Source organism: Rutidosis leptorrhynchoides, chromosome 1 (assembly GCF_046630445.1).
Source record: "Rutidosis leptorrhynchoides isolate AG116_Rl617_1_P2 chromosome 1, CSIRO_AGI_Rlap_v1, whole genome shotgun sequence".
In the NCBI taxonomy this organism is placed as follows: domain Eukaryota; kingdom Viridiplantae; phylum Streptophyta; class Magnoliopsida; order Asterales; family Asteraceae; genus Rutidosis; species Rutidosis leptorrhynchoides.
The window spans coordinates 151723595-151745810 of NC_092333.1; positions in this window are offsets into that span (position 1 = coordinate 151723595).

The window sequence follows — 22216 nt, forward strand, 5'->3', positions numbered from 1 at the left end:
CAAATCTATACAAATCATATCCTAGCTAAAATATATTATATTATACATGTATTCTAATATATTATGTAATCTTGGGATACCATAGACACGTATGCAAATGTTTTGACATATCATATCGACCCATGTATATATATTATTTGGAACAACCATAGACACTCTATATGCAGTAATGTTGGAGTTAGCTATACAGGGTTGAGGTTGATTCCAAAAATATATATACTTTGAGTTGTGATCTAGCCTGAGATGTGTATACACTGGGTCATGGATTGATTCAAGATAATATATATCGATTTATTTCTGTACATCTAACTATGGACAACTAGTTGTAGGTTACTAACGAGGACAGCTGACTTAATACACTCAAATCTTTAAAACATAATAAAAATGGTTGTAATTATATTTTGATCACACTTTGATATATATGTACATATTTGTATAGGTTCGTGAATCGATCCGTGGCCAAGTCTTATTTCCGAGGAAGGAAATATCTGTGAAAGTGAGTTATAGTCCTACTTTTAAAATCTAATATTTTTGGGATGAGAATACATGCAGGTTTTATAAATGATTTACAAAATAGACACAAGTACGTGAAACTACATTCTATGGTTGAATTATCGAAATCGAATATGCCCCTTTTTATTAAGTCTGGTAATCTAAGAATTAGGGAACAGACACCCTAATTGACGCGAATCCTAAAGATAGATCTATTGGGCCTAACAAACCCCATCTAAATTATCGGATGCTTTAGTACTTCAAAAATTATATCATATTTGAAGGGTGTCCTGGAATGATGGGGATGTTCTTATATATGCATCTTGTTAATGTCGGTTACCAGGTGTTCACCATATGAATGATTTTTATCTCTATGTATGGGATGTGTATTGAAATATGAAATCTTGTGGTCTATTGTTACGATTTGATATATATAGGTTAAACCTATAACTCACCAACATTTTTGTTGACGTTTAAAGCATGTTTATTCTCAGGTGAATACTAAGAGCTTCCGCTGTTGCATACTAAAATAAGGACAAGATTTGGAGTCCATGTTTGTATGATATTGTGTAAAAACTGCATTCAAGAAACATATGTCGATGTAATATATTTCTGTTGTAAACCATTATGTAATGGTCGTGTGTAAATAGTATATTTTAGATTATCATTATTTGATAATCTACGTAATGTTTTTAAAACCTTTATTGATAAAATAAAGGTTATGGTTGTTTTAAAAATGAATACAGTCTTTGAAAAACGTCTCATATAGAGGTCAAAACTTCACAACGAAATCAATTAATATGGAACATTTATAATCAATATGAACGGGACATTTCAGTTGGTATCCGAGCGTTGGTCTTAGAGAACCAGCAAATTTGCATTAGTGTGTCTTATCGAGTTTGTTAGGATGCATTAGTGAGTCTGGACTTCGACCGTGTTTTCTTTAAAAATGATTGCTTAACATTTTTGTTGGAAACTATATATTATTAACATGTAAATATTATGTGATATATTAATCTCTTAACATGTTTGATATTGTGTGATAGATGTCTACCTCTAGCACAAATCCCATTGACTCACCTAATAATAACGAAGAGTCGAATATATATTGGCAAGATTCACAAGTTCCCGAAGAACCGGAAGAAGAGGAAACAGAACCGGAAGAAGAGGAACCAGAAGAAGAGGAACCGGAAGAAGAAGAGGTTCCGGAGGGGGGAATAGTAGGAACCACAGAAAACCGGTCAAATAAAAGAAAATCCTCAACCAATGGACCAAAGTTAATAATGGTCAATGGTGTTTCCGCTAAGGAAGCAAAATATTGGGAAAATTACCAATTTTCCGATGAATCGGATCCTGATGAGGATTCCGATGATGTTATAGAAATTACTCCGACCCAATTTAATGAGGCAAAAGAAAATAATAAGGAAAAAGGCATCAAAATAGAGAAATCTGATTCCGACCCCGATGAACTTTATATGTACCGTCAACACCCGTATTTTCAATATCGTGACAATAACCCGGGAACCTCTAAACCACCAGGTTTTTCTAAACCAATGTGAAAAATGACGACTCGTATTCGAGGAACACCATATATTCCTAGAAAATTAGGAAAACGAACCAAGTCCGAAGAAGAAGAAACCAGTGATTCAGATTAGAAGGTTGTAATCATGTTGTGTATTATATGTATCATAGTGTACTATATTTCATGTTATATGTAATATAGCGAAGTTGTAAGTTTGAAGAATATTTGTATGTGATATATTATTATAATCAGTTTTTCATATGGAATTGTAGTAGTTGAATTGTATATTAGCTACTAAGTATGAACTTAACGGGTAGGTAGTACCCGAATTTAAACTTATAAAATGCTAATATGAAGAAAAAGCTTTTATAAATGAGTTCATATTATGCTACGAGATACTATTGACTACTCTTAATATTCTGTATGATTAAATTGTTTCATTTGACTATTTTGAAGGAAATGGCACCGACTACTGGACACACCTTGAATATGAGCGAAGAGGAATTTCGTGCCTTTCTTGCTTCAAACATAGCCGCAGTACAGGCCGCGCTACATACCAACAATAACTATGAATCTAGCAATACAGCTAACGGCGCAAGAAATCGTGTAGGATGCTCCTACAAGGAATTCACTGTCTGCAAACCTTCAGAATTTGATGGGACCGAAGGACCAATCGGATTGAAACGGTGGACCGAGAAAGTTGAATCGGTGTTTGCCATAAGTAAGTGTGCTGAAGGAGACAAAGTGAAGTACGCTACGCATACCTTCACAAGTATTGCGTTAACATGGTGGAATACCTATCTAGAGCAAGTGGGACAAGATGCTGCTTACGCGCTACTGTGGTCAGCATTCAAGCACTTGATGAACGAGAAGTACCGTCCCAGAACCGAGGTCAATAAGCTCAAGTCAGAACTTAGAGGGTTACAAACACAGGGATTCGATATTACTTCGTACGAAAGACGATTCACAGAATTGTGCCTATTGTGTCCGAGAGCGTTCGAAGATGAGGAAGAGAAGATCGACGCGTTTGTGAAAGGGTTACCGGAGAGAATCCAAGAAGATATAAGTTCACACGAGCCTGCCTCCATACAAAAGGCATGTAGAATGGCTCACAAACTAGTGAACCAGATTGAGGGAAGAATTAAAGAACAGGCGACCGAAAAGGCCAACGTGAAGCTAGTCAAAAGAAAGTGGGAGGAAAACGGTGATAAGAGTCACCAATACAACAACAACAATCCCAACAATCGCAACATCAATCGCAACTACAACAAACGGCACAACAACAACAACAACTACAACAATCATCCCAACAACAATAACAACCACAACAACAACAACAATCAGAAGCAGTTATGCCAAAGGTGTGAAAAGTATCACTCGGGGTTCTGCACCAAATTTTGCAACAAGTGTAAAAGAAATGGTCATAGCTGTGAAGACCCGTCCTAATCCATCCAGACGAAGTCCATATTGATTATAAATGATTCACAACAGTTGATTACATCGCGAGGTACTTGACCTCTATATGATACGTTTTACAAACATTGTATTCGTTTTTGAAAAGACAATCTTTCATTACATCGAAAGTTGACAACATGCATACCATTTCGTAATATATCTTACTATAATTGACTTAATAATAATCTTGATGAACTCAACGACTTGAATGCAACGTCTTTTAAAATATGTCATGAATGACTCCAAGTAATATCTCTAAGATGAGCAAATGCACAGCGAAAGATTTCTTTCATACCTGAGAATAAACATGCTTTAAAGTGTCAACCAAAAGGTTAGTGAGTTCATTAGTTTAACATAAATAATCATTTCATAATTTTAATAGACCACAAGATTTCATATTTCCATTTCTCATAAACATACGTCCCATGCATAGAGACAAAATATCATTCGTATGGATTGAACACCTGGTAACCGACATTCACAATATGCATATAAGAATATCCCCATCATTCCGGGATCCTCCATCGGACATGATATAAATTTCGAAGTACTAAAGCATCCGGTACTTTGGATGGGGCTTGTTGGGCCCCGATAGATCTATCTTTAGAGTTCGCGTCAATTAGGGTGTCTGTTCCCTAATTCTTAGATTACCAGACTTAATAACAAGGGGCATATTCGGTTTAATAATCCAGCCATAGAATGTAGTTTTAAGTACTTGTGTCTATTTCGTAAAACAGTTATAAAAGTAGCGCATGTATTCTCAGTCCCAAAATATATATTGCGAAAGCATTTAAAAAGGGATTAATGAAACTCACGCATATAAATATTGTAAAACAGTTAATAAAGCATTTGCATGTATTCTCAGCCCAAAAATGTAAAGAGTAAAAAGGGCAAATGAAACTCACCTATTGTATTTTGTAGTAAAAATACATATAATGACATTGAACAACTGAACAATGCAGGGTTGGCCTCGGATTCACGAACCTATATCATTCACATATATATATTAAAGTATATAATTGTATTTGAATAAGTTTATATATTATTATTAATAATCATACTTGTTATATTACGTGTTATATAGATAAATTTAATTTTTTTAAATTTATATGTTTTATATCACTAATATTCATTATAACATAATAATAATACTAATTTATATTAAGGTTTATATATACTAAAATATTTATATTTATATATTTATATATTTATGGATATATTTTAGATATAGCTTAATTACTATAATTTTAGTAACAAAATAAAATGGTATGTAATGTTAATATTATTGTAGTATTTTTATAAAAATATCTATTCGTAATAATACTTTATTTTAACCATAAAATGATAATAATAATAATAATAATAATAATATTGTTTATGATAATAAGTTTGATCATAAACTACGAGTTGAATTTTTATATTTCAAGTTACAGTTTCAATAACTAAATTTCATAATCATAATCATAATTGTACAGATATTCATATATTGTATAACCAGTTTCCAAATTTTTACCTTTACAACTTTTATTGCCAATATCATCATATAGTTATTATTAACATGTTCGTAATCGTATTAGTTAATGATAATAATGATAGTATAAATATTCCTACTTATAATAATAATACTAATGATAATAATAATAATATTAATACTAATACTAAGGTTTGTAAGGACAATAATTTTATTAATCATTCTTATACTAATGATCATAATAATAATAATAATAATAATAGTAATAGTAATAATAATAATAATAATAATAATAATAATAATAATAATAATAATAATTCTAACAATAATGACAATAATATTAATTGTATTAATGATAATAATAATAATAATAATAATAATAATAATAATAATAATAATAATAATAATAATAATAATAATAATAATAATAATAACAAATAAAGAGAATAGGCTACCTTAAAAGAAGTCCCAAAAAAATGTAATGTCTCAGCCGGGTCTCGAACCCACGACCTCTCGAAAACCCGTTCACACTCTTAACCATTGGGCCGTTGCCCTTTATCCGAAATATTACTGATGTGTTTTATACTTAACCCGATTTACATGCTTCCTATCTCCTTCTTCCTCCTAAATTTTCAACTTCCATTCAACTCACATCTTAATTCTTATCTTCACTAATTATCAGATATAATACAGAAACGATGTATACTTGTAATATCAACTAACAGAAAAATAAATTTTTTTGAGGAGCACAACAGCCCTCTCTGCTCTCGTCGCTGTGATGAAGAAAGAAAAAAAATTATTTTGCAAGTGGTTACGATTTTGATGAAGATTATAACATGAATTAGTTTGTAAAGCGTTTATAGAAACTCATGGATTCATAAATTTTACCTTAATCTTAACATATAGCACTAATTTGAGTGAAGAACATTGGTTGACTTTTTAAGAACAAAACTTTGACTTCAAAATTGGTACTTGTTAGGAAGAATTGGAGATTGAAATTTTGAGGATAGTTTAAAAATAGAATTCCTATCGGAACTACATTTATACATTTTGGGATTTGATTTGATTTCGTAATTTCAGTTTAAAGAAGATGATACAGAGGGTTCGAGCCTGTAAGGGAAAAAAAAACAAATAAATAAATAAATTTCGTTTAATATTTAATTTGCAGAGCATAGAGAAATCGAAAATGATATTGAGATATCAATTGTCTTGCTTCTCATATTGGATTTGCTAGATTGAGTTATAGTCAAGAAAGTGATAGACAAAAGAAAAAGTTTCAGTACGTACGAATAAGAAAAAAAATTATTAATTAATGATAAAGGGGATTGTGATGTGTAACCAATTGATACAAAAACAAAAATTACTTACAGTACAACTGATTTTGTTTGGATACAGATTTGAATTCACTATGTAATCAAGAGTTGGGACAGTAATACAAATTTTATAAAGGTTGAAAGCAACCTAAAACCAAATCGTACTCAAGATTAGGAATTGATAATTAATTAAAATTTTATTAATATTAATAATATAATTAATAATAATAAATATAATATTATCAAATAATACTAAAATTTGATATTAATAATATTATTAAAGGTAAATGTAATATATTGTATTATTTTTTATTATATTAATGTTGATAACTATAATAATAATGATGATGATGATAATATTACTCATGTTACTAATAATATTATTAATTACAATAATATTAGTAATAGTAATATAACAATTTGTATCTATATTTACTTTCATAAAAATATTAATAATACTAGTATAGATGTTAATGTTGAAAGTAATAATATTATTACTATAACAATTATGGTTCAACTTATATTTACATCTATTATATTAGATATTAACATTACATGTTAGTAATTACTATATGATATATAATAATAATAATAATAATAATAATAATAATAATAATTCTTAGTGACAATACTTAATAATAAAAATTCTTAATTTGAATGATTAGATTTTATTATTTTCAATTATTATGTATTTATCTCTATATACGTATACACCTGTACATATTTGTTTTAAAAAAATTGTTCGTGAATCGTCGGGAATAGTCAAGGTCAAATGGATACATAGACAAAGTTCAAAATCTTAAGACTTAACATTACAGACTTTGCTTATCATGCCAAAATCATATAAAGATTAAGTTTAAATTTGGTCGGAAATTCCCGGGTCATCACAATAGCGCGGCGAAGTGTGAGGTCTACGGAGCAGGGGTTAACAGAGCAAAAGGAACAAATGGTGTCGGAACGAGTAATGGCGGAGCAAGTAGTGTCGGAGCAAGTTATGCCAATGTAGTTTGTTATAAATGTGGAAAACCGGGGCACATTATTAGAAATTTCCCGAACCAGGAGAACACAAATGGACAAGGCCGCGGAAGAGTTTTCAATATTAATGCAGCAGAGGCACAGGAAGACCCGGAGCTTGTTACGGGTACGTTTCTTATTGACAATAAATCTGCTTACGTTTTATTTGATTCGGGTGCGGATAGAAGCTATATGAGTAGAGATTTTTGTGCTAAATTAAGTTGTCCATTGACGCCGTTGGATAGTAAATTTTTACTCGAATTAGCAAATGGTAAATTAATTTCAGCAGATAATATATGCCGGAATCGAGAAATTAAACTGGGTAGCGAAATATTTAAGATTGATTTGATACCAGTAGAGTTAGGGAGTTTTGATGTAATAGTTGGCATGGACTGGCTGAAGGAGATGAAAGCAGAGATCGTATGTTACAAAAATACAATTCGCATTGTACGAGAAGAAGGAGAACCCTTAATGGTGTATGGAGAAAAGGGCAACACGAAGCTACATCTTATTAGTAATTTGAAGGCACAAAAACTAATAAGAAAAGGTTGCTATGCTGTTCTAGCACACGTCGAGAAAGTACAAACTGAAGAAAAGAGCATCAATGATGTTCCCGTCGCAAAAGAATTTCCCGATGTATTTCTGAAAGAATTACCAGGACTACCTCCACATCGATCTGTTGAATTTCAAATAGCTCTTGTACCAGGAGCTGCACCAATAGCTCGTGCTCCTTACAGACTCGCACCCAGCGAGATGAAAGAACTGCAAAGCCAACTGCAAGAACTATTAGAACGTGGTTTCATTCGACCAAGCACATCACCATGGGGAGCTCCTATTTTGTTTGTCAAGAAGAAGGATGGTACATTTAGGTTGTGTATTGACTACAGAGAGTTGAATAAACTTACCATCAAAAACCGTTATCCACTGCCGAGAATTGACGACTTATTTGATCAACTACAAGGCTCGTCGGTTTATTCAAAAATCGATTTACGTTCTGGATATCATCAAATGCGAGTAAAGGAGGATGATATTCCAAAAACTGCTTTTAGGACGCGTTATGGTCATTACGAGTTTATGGTTATGCCGTTTGGATTGACTAACGCACCAGCTGTGTTCATGGACCTTATGAACCGTGTGTGTGGGCCATATCTTGACAAGTTTGTCATTGTTTTCATCGATGACATACTTATTTACTCAAAGAATGATCAAGAGCACGAAGAACATTTGAGAAAAGTGCTAGAAGTATTGAGGAAAGAAAAATTGTACGCTAAGTTTTCAAAGTGTGCATTTTGGTTGGAAGAAGTTCAATTCCAAGGTCACATAGTGAACAAAGAAGGTATCCAGGTGAACTCGGCAAAGATCGAAACCGTTGAAAAGTGGGAAACCCCAAAAACTCCGAAGCATATACGTCAATTTTTAGGATTGGCTGGTTACTACAGAAGATTCATCCAAGATTTCTCCAAAATAGCAAAACCCTTGACTGCATTAACGCATAAAGAGAAAAAATTTGAATGGAAGGATGAACAAGAGAAGGCGTTTCAGTTATTGAAGAAAAAGCTAACTACGGCACCTATATTGTCATTGCCTGAAGGGAATGATGATTTTGTGATTTATTGTGACGCATCAAAGCAAGGTCTTGGTTTTGTATTAATGCAACGAATGAAGGTGATTGCTTATGCGTCTAGAAAATTGAAGATTCACGAGCAAAATTATACGACGCATGATTTGGAATTAGGCGCGGTTGTTTTTGCATTAAAGACTTTCAACACATATTTAATCAGAAACAACTGAATATGAGGCAGCGTAGGTGGATTGAATTATTGAATGATTATGACTTTGAGATTCGTTACCACCCGGGGAAGGCAAATGTGGTAGCCGACGCCTTGAGCAGAATGGACAGAGAACCCATTCGAGTAAAATCTATGAATATAATGATTCACACTAACCTTACTACTCAAATAAAGGAGGCGCAACAAGGAGTTTTAAAAGAGGGAAATTTAAAGGATGAAATACCCAAAGGATCGGAGAAGCATCTTAATATTCGGGAAGATGGAACCCGGTATAGGGCTGAAAGAATTTGGGTACCAAAATTTGGAGATATGAGAGAAATGGTACTTAGAGAAGCTCATAAAACCAGATACTCAATACATCTTGGAACGGGGAAGATGTACAAGGATCTCAAGAAACATTTTTGGTGGCCAGGTATGAAAGCCGATGTTGCTAAATACGTAGGGGAATGTTTGACGTGCTCTAAGGTCAAAGCGGAGCATCAGAAACCATCAGGTCTACTTCAATAACCCGAAATCCCGGAATGGAAATGGGAAAACATTACCATGGATTTCATCACTAAATTGCCAAGGACTGCAAGTGGTTTTGATACTATTTGGGTAATAGTTGATCGTCTCACCAAATCAGCACACTTCCTGTCAATAAGAGAAGATGACAAGATGGAGAAGTTAGCACGACTGTATTTGAAGGAAGTCGTCTCCAGACATGGAATACCAATCTCTATTATCTCTGATAGGGATGGCAGATTTATTTCAAGATTCTGGCAGACATTACAGCAAGCATTAGGAACTCGTCTAGACATGAGTACTGCCTATCATCCACAAACTGATGGGCAGAGCGAAAGGACAATACAAACGCTTGAAGACATGCTACGAGCATGTGTTATTGATTTCAGAAACAGTTGGGATCGACACCTACCGTTAGCAGAATTTTCCTACAACAACAGTTATCATTCTAGTATTGAGATGGCACCGTTTGAGGCACTTTATGGTAGAAAGTGCAGGTCTCCAATTTGTTGGAATGAATTGGGGGATAGACAGATTACGGGTCAGGAGATAATACAAGAAACTACCGAGAAAATCATCCAAATTCAACAACGATTGAAAACCGCCCAGAGTCGACAAAAAAGCTACGCGGACAGTAAAAGAAAAGATATAGAGTTTGAAATTAGAGAAATGGTCATGCTTAAGATTTCACCTTGGAAAGGCGTTGTTCGATTTGGTAAACGGGGGAAACTAAATCCAAGGTACATTGGACCATTCAAGATTATAGATCGTGTCGGACCAGTAGCTTACCAACTGGAGCTACCTCAACAACTCGCGGCTGTACATAACACTTTCCACATCTCAAATTTGAAGAAATGTTTTGCTAAAGAAGATCTCACTATTCCGTTGGACAAAATCCAAATCAATGAAAAACTTCAATTCATTGAAGAACCCGTCGAAATAATGGATCGTGAGGTTAAGAGACTTAAGCAAAACAAGATACCAATTGTTAAGGTTCGATGGAATGCTCATAGAGGACCCGAGTTCACCTGGGAGCGTGAAGATCAGATGAAGAAGAAATACCCGCATCTATTTCCAGAAGATTCGTCAACACCTTCAACAGCTTAAAATTTCGGGACGAAATTTATTTAACGGGTAGGTACTGTAGTGACCCGAACTTTTCCATGTTTATATATATTAAATGAAATTGATATTTATATGATTAAGTGTTTCCAACATATTAAGCAATCAAACTTTTTAAGACTTGATTAATTGGAATAGGTTTCATATAGACAAATGACCACCCAAGTTGACCGGTGATTCACGAACGTTAAAATTTGTAAAAACTATACGATGACATATATATCATTACATATATAGTTAACATGATTTTATTATAAGTATGTATCTCATTAGGTATTTTAACAATGAGTTATATACATAAAAATGAGACTATTAAATTAAGAAACTCGAAAACGATATATATAACGATTATCGTTATAACAACGTCTTACTAGGTACATATGAATCATATTAAGATATTGATACACTTGGTTAATTATGTTAAATGATAAGTAAATATATCATTAAGTGTATTAACAATGAACTAGATATGTAAAAATAAGACTACTAACTTAATGATTTCGAAACGAGACATATATGTAACGATTATCGTTGTAACGACATTTAACTGTATATATATCATACTAAGATATATTATATATCATAATATCATGATAATGTAACAATTTAACATCTCATTTGATATAATAAACAATGGGTTAACAACATTTAACAAGATCGTTAACCTAAAGGTTTCAAAACAACATTTACATGTAACGACTAACGATGACTTAACGACTCAGTTAAAATGTATATACATGTAGTGTTTTAATATGTATTCATACACTTTTTAAAGACTTCAAGACACTTATCAAAATACTTCTACTTAACAAAAATATTTACAATTACATCCTCGTTCAGTTTCATCAACAATTCTACTAGTATGTACCCGTATTCGTACTCATACAATACACAGCTTTTAGATATATGTACTATTGGTATATACACTCCAATTGAAATGTCCCGTTCTTATTGATTAAAAACGTTCCATATTAATTGATTTCGTTGCGAGGTTTTGACCTCTATATGAGACATTTTTCAAAGACTGCATTCATTTTTAAACAAACCATAACCTTTATTTCATCAATAAAGGTTTAAAAAGCTTTACGTAGATTATCAAATAATGATAATCTAAAATATCCTGTTTACACACGACCATTACATAATGGTTTACAATACAAATATGTTACAAAAAAAATAAGTTTCTTGAATGCAGTTTTTACACAATATCATACAAGCATGGACTCCAAATCTTGTCCTTATTTAAGTATGCAACAGCGGAAGCTCTTAATAATCACCTGAGAATAAACATGCTTAAAACGTCAACAAAAATGTTGGTGAGTTATAGGTTTAACCTATATATATCAAATCATAATAATAGACCACAAGATTTCATATTTCAATACACATCCCATACATAGAGATAAAAATCATTCATATGGTGAACACCTGGTAACCGACATTAACAAGATGCATATATAAGAATATCCCCATCATTCCGGGACACCCTTCGGATATGATATAAATTTCGAAGTACTAAAGCATCCGGTACTTTGGATGGGGTTTGTTAAGCCCACTAGATCTATCTTTAGGATTCGCGTCAATTAGGGTGTCTGTTCCCTAATTCTTAGATTACCAGACTTAATAACAAGGGGCATATTCGATTTCGATAATTCAACCATAGAATGTAGTTTCACGTACTTGTGTCTATTTTGTAAATCATTTATAAAACCTGCATGTATTCTCATCCCAAAAATATTAGATTTTAAAAGTGGGACTATAACTCACTTTCACAGATTTTTACTTCGTCGAGAAGTAAGACTTGGCCACTGTTGATTCACGAACCTATAACAATATATACATATATATTAAAGTATGTTCAAAATATATTTACAACACTTTTAATATATTTTGATGTTTTAAGTTTATTAAGTCAGCTGTCCTCGTTAGTAACCTACAACTAGTTGTCCACAGTTAGATGTACAGAAATAAATCAATAAATATTATCTTGAATCAATCCACGACCCAGTGTATACGTATCTCAGTATTGATCACAACTCAAACTATATATATTTTGGAATCAACCTCAACCCTGTATAGCTAACTCCAACATTCACATATAGAGTGTCTATGGTTGTTCCGAAATATATATAGATGTGTCGACATGATAGGTCGAAACATTGTATACGTGTCTATGGTATCTCAAGATTACATAATATACAATACAAGTTGATTAAGTTATGGTTGGAATAGATTTGTTACCAATTTTCACGTAGCTAAAATGAGAAAAATTATCCAATCTTGTTTTACCCATAACTTCTTCATTTTAAATCCGTTTTGAATGAATCAAATTGCTATGGTTTCATATTGAACTGTATTTTATGAATCTAAACAGAAAAAGTATAGGTTTATAGTCGGAAAAATAAGTTACAAGTCGTTTTTGTAAAGGTAGTCATTTCAGTCGAAAGAACGACGTCTAGATGACCATTTTAGAAAACATACTTCCACTTTGAGTTTAACCATAATTTTTGGATATAGTTTCATGTTCATAATAAAAATCATTTTCTCAGAATAACAACTTTTAAATCAAAGTTTATCATAGTTTTTAATTAACTAACCCAAAACAGCCCGCGGTGTTACTACGACGGCGTAAATCCGGTTTTACGGTGTTTTTCGTGTTTCCAGGTTTTAAATCATTAAGTTAGCATATCATATAGATATAGAACATGTGTTTAGTTAATTTTAAAAGTCAAGTTAGAAGGATTAACTTTTGTTTGCGAACAAGTTTAGAATTAACTAAACTATGTTCTAGTGATTACGAGTTTAAACCTTCGAATAAGATAGTTTTATATATATGAATCGAATGATGTTATGAACATCATTACTACCTCAAGTTTAGTAGGTAAACCTACTGGAAGTGACAAGAAATGATCTAGCTTCAAAGGATCTTGGATGGCTTGAAAGTTCTTGAAGTAGGATCATGACACAAAAACAAGTTCAAGTAAGATTTTTGCTCGAATTAAGATAGTTTATAGTTATAGAAATTGAATCAAAGTTTGAATATGAATATTACCTTGAATAAGAAAGATAACCTACTGTATATAACAAAGGTTTCTTGATCTTAGATGATTACTTGGAATGGATTAGGAAGCTTGGAAGTAAATTAGTAAACTTGAAGGGATTTTTGAAGTATTCTTGAAGTGTTCTTCCTATGATGATTATAGCTTGATTCTTGAAGTGATTTTTGATGAAGATGATGATTAACTACTGGAAAAATACGTTCATAATAGTGTGGGTGTGTTGAGAGAGAATTAGAAAGAGATTTGGAAGTGAAATGGAGTGAATGATGAGTGTTAATTGGTGAGTGGTGAGTGGGGTTAAAAGGAGTTCTAGTTAGTTGACTAGCTCATGGTAGAAGTTAAAATTGATTAGTCATACATGACATAATCAAGAGTGGAATCCCATGCTAGTTCCTATTGGTATATACCCATAGTAAGTACGTTTTGAAGCTGTGTATAATACGGGTAAGAATACGACTAGAATTCTTGATGAAAGAAAAGAATGGGAAAGTAACTGTAACCATTTTCGTTAAGTATGAGTGTTTTGATATATGTCTTGAAGTCTTCCAAAAGTATTTTAATACATCTAAATACACTACATGTATATACATTTTAACGGAGTCGTTAAGTCATCGTTAGTCGTTACATGTAAGTGTTGTTTTGAAACCTTTAAGTTAACGATCTCAATTAATGTTGTTAACCCATTGTTTATTATATCTAATGAGATGTTAAATTATTATATTATCATGATATTATGATATATTAATATATCTTAATATGATATATATACATTTAAATGTCGTTACAACGATAATCGTTACATATATGTCTCGTTTCGAAATCCTTAAGTTAGTAGTCTTGTTTATATGTATATAACTCATTGTTAATATACTTATGGAGATACTTACTTATCATAATCTCATGTTAACCATATGTATATCCATATATATATCGTCAAGTCGTTTTTACAAGTTTTAACGTTCGTGAATCGCCCGTCAACTTGGGTGGTCAATTGTCTATATGAAACATATTTCAATTAATCAAGTCTTAACAAGTTTGATTGCTTAACATGTTGGAAACATTTAATCATGTAAATATCAATCTCAATTAATATATATAAACATGGAAAAGTTCGGGTCACTACACCAATGATCAGCTCTTAGTAGCCCTTGTGAGTCACCTAACACATTTGGAAACCATCATTTGGAAACTAGCATAAAATATCTCATAAAATTACAAAAATATGAGTAATCATTCATGACTTATTTACATGAAAATAAAATTACATATCCTTTATATCTAATCCATATACCAACGACCAAAATCACCTACAAACACTTTAATTATTTAATTTTCTTCATCTAATTGATCTCTCTCAAGTTCCATCTTCAAGTTCTAAGTGTTCTTCATAAATTCCATAAGTATAGTTTCATAAAAATCAAGAATACTTCCAAGTTTGCAAGTCTACTTTCATGCTTTCTAATCCATTCCAAGTAATCATCTAAGATCAAGGAACCTTTGTTATTTACAGTAGGTTATCTTTATAATTCAAGGTAATATTCATATTTAAACTTTGATTCAATTTCTACAACTATAACAATGTTATTTCGAGTGAAAATCTTACTTGAACTGTTTTCGTGTCATGATTCTGCTTCAAGAACTTTCAAGCCATCCATGTGATGACCCGGGAATTTCCGAACAAATTTAAACTTTAATCTTTATATGAATCCGACACGATAAGCAAAGTCTGTAATGTTTAGTCACAAAAATTTTGAACTGTTTCATGAATGCATTTGACTTATGACATTACCCCGACGATTCACGAACAAATAACTATATATATGGATATAAATATAAATATAAATATAAATATAAATGTATTTATAAAATTTTGAATTAATAAAGTACAATTAATCAATTGGAATTAAGAATGTAAAATAATAAATAGAATAATTAAATCACTATTATATGAATATATATAAACATTTATATATATATGACTACTATTAATAATAATAATAATTATTATTATATTGTAATATAAGTAAAATATATAAATATTCAATATTCAATAAATGTTGTCATGTAATATATGATATAATTATTAAATTACATAATTAGTAAATTGTAATATCAATATAATGTAATTACAAGTTTATTTATAGTTCTTATTTTATTATTATTATTATTATTAATATTAATATCTATACTACTAGTATATCTAAATATAATTTCATGAAATTTGATACATATGAATTGTTATGCTATTATTATCGTTATAATATCAAGTAACAATCCAATCCAAATTCTATTTACAGTTATTATCTACATCTTTTAATTATTTATATTTATCCTGAGTAATTCGTTTAGAGGGAAATCTTTACTCTCTTTGTCTGATTATGGATATCAATCTATATCAAACAGTTAATTCCAAATCTTAAGGTCAATTACTCACCTAATTCTGTTAGCAATCCTTTTCTTCTATTATATTTTTTTATCTTATTTATGTATCTCATAAAAGATGCTGTCGACTCTCCCTTCTACATAACAAGGGAGTAATTTCCAACTAATAAGGATTCATTGAACTTACTACTACCTTCATCTGTCACAAACCCAATTAGTCATTTTTGTTTTCTGTTAAAATCAATTCAAGACATACACATTACAACCACACACCACCTTCATTTGTTATTCACACTTAGAACCCCATCATCAACTTGGCACTACTACGGTTAACTACTTCTTCTATTCGACTCGACCCTCAACCAAACCTCATTAAATTACTGCTACCTTGTATTATGATGTCCACCAAAACAACCATCATATTCAACCATCTTTAAAGTCGCCACCTTTCATCTTCATCACCATCAAGTCTCTCTCCTCTCTCTTTATTCTTATCGTGATAAACACCTTTAATCTCAAAACCACCACCTGCAGAAAGGGCCACGAAACTGTAACTGCTATCCTATCTTTTATGTTATAAACCGAGAATGCTACAATGATATTACTTCTTCCGTATTTTCTGCTTTTACAATCAATTCCACATCACTTCACCACCTCTATAAAACCCATCACCTTCTAAACACCAAACCCACCACCCGTCACCTATATCTCCCCTATTTTTCTGTTTCGTTATCGTGAACCCAATAAACACCCTTAACCAAATCACCTCATCTAAACCCATTTAAACGAACATCACCACCTCTAATTTTTTTCCTTCTCTCTTCTTTGTTCTTGTTGCTACCGTTAATATTTTGTTTTCTACTCATGTTTCGAGCTAACATTGCAACCATCGAATCCGATTTAATTGGATGCTATACGCCTCCTGTTACAGCTCAATATCATGAGCTTTCAAACACAAAACATACGAAATTCTGTTGCAAGATATATTCTATTTTTTTTCTGCAAACCGAAATAATAATGATGATACAATGGCGAGAATAATTGTGATTTATGATGGTGTTAGGATGAGTTGTAAAGTAGATGAGATAGCGACTGTATTTTGTTCTTGTTCCAATTCTATGGCCGACATACAAGGTAGCAAATTGGAATTGTTTATTAAAAATTGAGAAAACCGTAACCCTATTCATGTTTTAAAGATACACAAACTTGTTAATATTTTGGGCTAAAGAACAAGCTTATTTAATTGGGTCGAATTTTTTTCTCTGTTGGGCCGAATTTATTGTGGGCCGTGTATTGTTTTCATTGGGCCGATATCCTTCTTTTTGCATATAGACCGTAAGTGGTGATGATGGGAACCGAATTAGGTGTTAAATATATTTGGTATGTAACTTGAGCTAGAAAAACGGAAACGGAAGAGTGGATGGGCGTGTTGTGTTTAAGCGAGGGGTCTTAAGTTCGAGCCTAGGCCGAGACATTTATTTATTTTTAGCTTGCTTAAAGGTAGCCTTCTTTTCCTATTATTATTATTATTATTATTACAACTATTATTATTATTTACAGTATTGATATTATTGTTGTTATCATTAATTGATAAAGATATCATTATTAGTAAAGGTATTATTATTATTATTATTATTATTATTATTATTATTATTATTATTATTATTATTATTATTATTATTATTATTATTATTATTATTATGTAAATTATGTAATTACAAAAAAATCAATATTATAACTATCATTAATAGTGGAATTAATACTTTTCACAAATATTATTGTTAATATCACTATTATTATCATTAATAGAGTTATTATTAACATTACTACCTTTACTAATAATATTAAGTATTAACACTGTTATAAATTTTGCCATTTCTAAGATTATGATAAAACTACTAATATTCTATTTTTAACAAACAAATAATATATACATATATAAAAATATATTTAATACATATAACATAACGAAAAGTAATACATTATATAACAAAAATAAATATATAAAACATATATATATTATTAATATAAAAAGTATATAATTAATAAATTAATATATATATATATATATATATATATATATATATATATATATATATATATATATATATATATATATATATATATATATATATATATATATATATATATATATATATATATATATATATATATATATATATATATTGTTCGATTACAACTATGTATATTAATAATTATACAAATGATATAGGTTCGTGAATCCAAGGCCAACCCTATACTTGTTCAATGTCATTCTATGTATTTTTACTACAAAATACATTAGGTGAGTTTCATTTGCTCCCTTTTTAAATGCTTTTGCAATATATATTTTTGGGACTGAGAATACATGCACTACTTTTACAATTGTTTTATTTAATGCTTTTGAAATATATTTTGAACTGCGAATACATGAAATGCTTTTATATATGTTTGACGAGATAGACACAAGCAAAACATTCCTCGAATGAATTATTATGCAGACAGAAGTTCTGCGGATTATTATTGAATTATGTGGACATGATAATTGCCACCATTGAATTATGTGGACATGATAATTGCCACCATTGAATTATGTGGACAATGATAATTGCCACCATTGAATTATGCGGACATGATAATTGCCACCAGTTGATGTGAACGTTATATATCGAGAGAATGATTTTATACACAGGTTATGTGTATGTTATTTTGTGTACAAGATATGTGTACGGTTACTATGATTTATAAAAATGGTTTTGTACACGAGAAATATGTACTGTATTTAAAAGATATAGCATGTACATTACAGGTGGGTATAGGATTCGGGCCCATTTGTACCATGCAGGATTTAAATTTTGTGGTCTATCAAAATGATGAATTTTATTGTTTTAAGATAAACCTATGAACTCACCAACCTTTTGGTTGACACTTGAAAACATGTTTATTCTCAGGTATGAAAGAAATCTTCCGCTTTGCATTTGCTCATTTTAAGGACATTACTTGGAGTCGATCATCGCTCTAAGATCAAATGTTGATGACTTCGTCCAGATGTATTAGGACGGGGTATTTCAGTTGGTATCAGAGCGGTGGTCTTAGCGAACCAAGTCTTGTATTAGTGTGTCTAACTGATAGTTGTTTAGATGCATTAGTGAGTCTGGACTTCGACCGTGTCTGCATGTCAAAAGTTTTGCTTATCATTTAGTGTCAAAAATTATTTGCTTATCATCCTTAAAGTCTAGACACGTCTTACTGCCTCTATTGCATAGACAGTGTATAGATAAATTCATATCTTAGTGTATCTGCTAATCCATATCTTAGCGTACTTGTTACTGTAAACTTTGCCTGTCGTATTCCGTAGATTCCTCCGCAACTTATGGGATTTTAGTATTATATATGCATATGTAAATTATGTATTGCAGGATACTAATCTACATCCTATAATCTATTTCGTATTAAAAAGTCCTTCATCTGATCGTACGAGATGAATCCCTCAACCAGTTCAAATTCCTCGGATTTCGACAGTTATTCCGATATGGAGTTTCACTTATCAGTGTCACCAGAATGAACCAACCAATCAGTCATCCCCAAATCATCTGATGGGTTCGTAGTCGACTTAATCAATGGAGATGCGAAGAAGATGATCCCTTCCACCAACCGAATTTACCTCTTGGCGATGAACCTGAAACACTTATCGGCGAACCTGTTGTAATACTATTTTCTCTCTCATTTCCAGAATATCTCGCCACGACTATATCATAACTCAGATTCTAAACCTTATTCATTCGCTCGTTCCTACCGACAATCATCCCGGAGTAATAAGTCAACGAGCTTCGCACCCGAGTTGTAGCCTCGAAAAGTATGGTGTAAAACGTACCAGCTTCAGCAACATCACTGGCACCAACATTACCACCACCAACAGCAACATCCGCATCCCACACCTCAACATCACAATCTGTCCCATGAACATCAACATCATACGCATCATAGATATCAAGGAGTACCAACAACAATTAGCAATGAAGTACTGAACCATAACTTCATTAATATTCTGTGAAGAATATGTGGATCCTAATAACTAACGATATTGATCCATAATTTCATTAATATTCTGTGAAGAATATGTGGATCCTACTAGTTTTAGAGATTTCTTATTCTAGCTCAAATCGAAAAATCAAATGAGTCTAATATTATATTGACTCATTAAATCAATGATTACATCTAAAGAAAATATGTATGTATATATATTTTCATAGGGATTGTGAATAAAAATTCTTTCGTACAAACTGTTAATGGTGAAAATATTTTAACGGGTAGGTAATACCCGAGGAATATTTAAATTTCACATTAACAAGTTACACTGTACATTCTTCAATTCAGATTTAGCAGTCATTAACAACACTGCTCAAATTCACACATATACGTATCCGCTCACCAAAGAACAACAATTTTCATCCAAGTTCAATTTCATATTTAGATTTTAACCTATCAGAGTCCAACAAGTGGCATAACGAAGAAAACATTAGACGGAATAAAATTTGTTAGAAACAAACAAACTAACTATGAGAAATTTTGTTAAGAATCCACGCTAACAAAATCCTAGCTAACTGTTCCTAGCTAACTGTGGATTAAACAACTGAGGACTATCAACAGTGGAAAATTAAAATGAATTAAAATATTGATTATAACATATGAAACTAAATAATTCTTCAAGTTGCCACTTGATTTCATTCTTAAACCTTATTTGTATCTTGAAGATTACAATCTGCGATCAAACCTTTCATAATTCTTGAAAACACCTCAATTGAGAGGATGAACCAAACGCACTTCATCTACGGAAGAAAAGTTTGATGTAAATAGTTATGCATCTGAAAAATACTCGGAACCTGAGTAAACGTTTAACACGTAGCTGTGCTAATTCCTTTAGCGTTATTATTACCGAAAATTACTTTGCATCTGTTGTTCGAGATAGCCCGTTTTGTCACAGCTCCAGCAAGACAACTTCGACTTTTCGTTCGAAACAACCTTATTATAACATTGATATATACGCGTGCTCTTTTATTGTTACCAGGGAACTTTTCATATTCCACCATATTACCATCAGTGTTTAATCATCTAAAAACACAATTTTCCTGAAACCACCTCGGATTAATAACCGATGATCCAGATATCATAGCATTAAATACAGAGGAAACAAAAAAAAATGGTAGATGGTCTAAACGACCAAAAGTTTGATGATAAAGAAAGGAGTGTTAGGAACACTCGATAGAAAATTGGGTATTGAAAAACAGATTGAGCTACCCATGAAGGAGACCAAGGACAAATACAAGGACCAAACCCTATATTCAAAGGATTTAGGTAATTCTGGATCCGTTGAAATCTTTAGAGAATATCTTACTCCAAAGTCATGTTAAAATCTTGCGGAAAATCTTTCTCCATCAACCATCAAACTTAGAAATTCCAAAATATCATCATCAATATCTTTGATATTTCTGAGGATATTTTCATAAATATTCTTGTCCGAAATTATATACCACCTCGTGCTTCCTGTGTATCATTATATTGGAAACATTCAATAGAAAATTTAGTACCGAAAAGCGGATTATGCGAAACTATTAAGGAAGCCGTGGACAAATCACAAAGAATAAGTTTGATTTCAAAGAATCCAAATGATTCTGTTTCTGATGAAATCTTTAGCAAATACCTTGCTTCCGAATCTAAACCCTTACGAATAAATCTTCTTCATCATCCATCGACGTTAGAAATTCCAAGATATTATCGTATCTTTCATTATAAATATCCTCCATATTTCTGAAGATATTTCCATAACTATTCTTATCTGAAATCATTAATCTCCTCCTGATATCAGTGTTACATCATATAGAAACTGTTAGTTTCTATATTCTGTAAACTTTCGAGCTTAAAATATGAATGTTATTGAAGTAATGTTGGGAACTGATGCATGAGTTAGTATAATATAATGACACTTGATCAACGTGATTATATTACAGTAAGTCATGCTGAGTTTCTAAATGGAACATGATGATTCACAGATTATAACGTCATCATGTGCCATGTTACATAACTCTTTCATT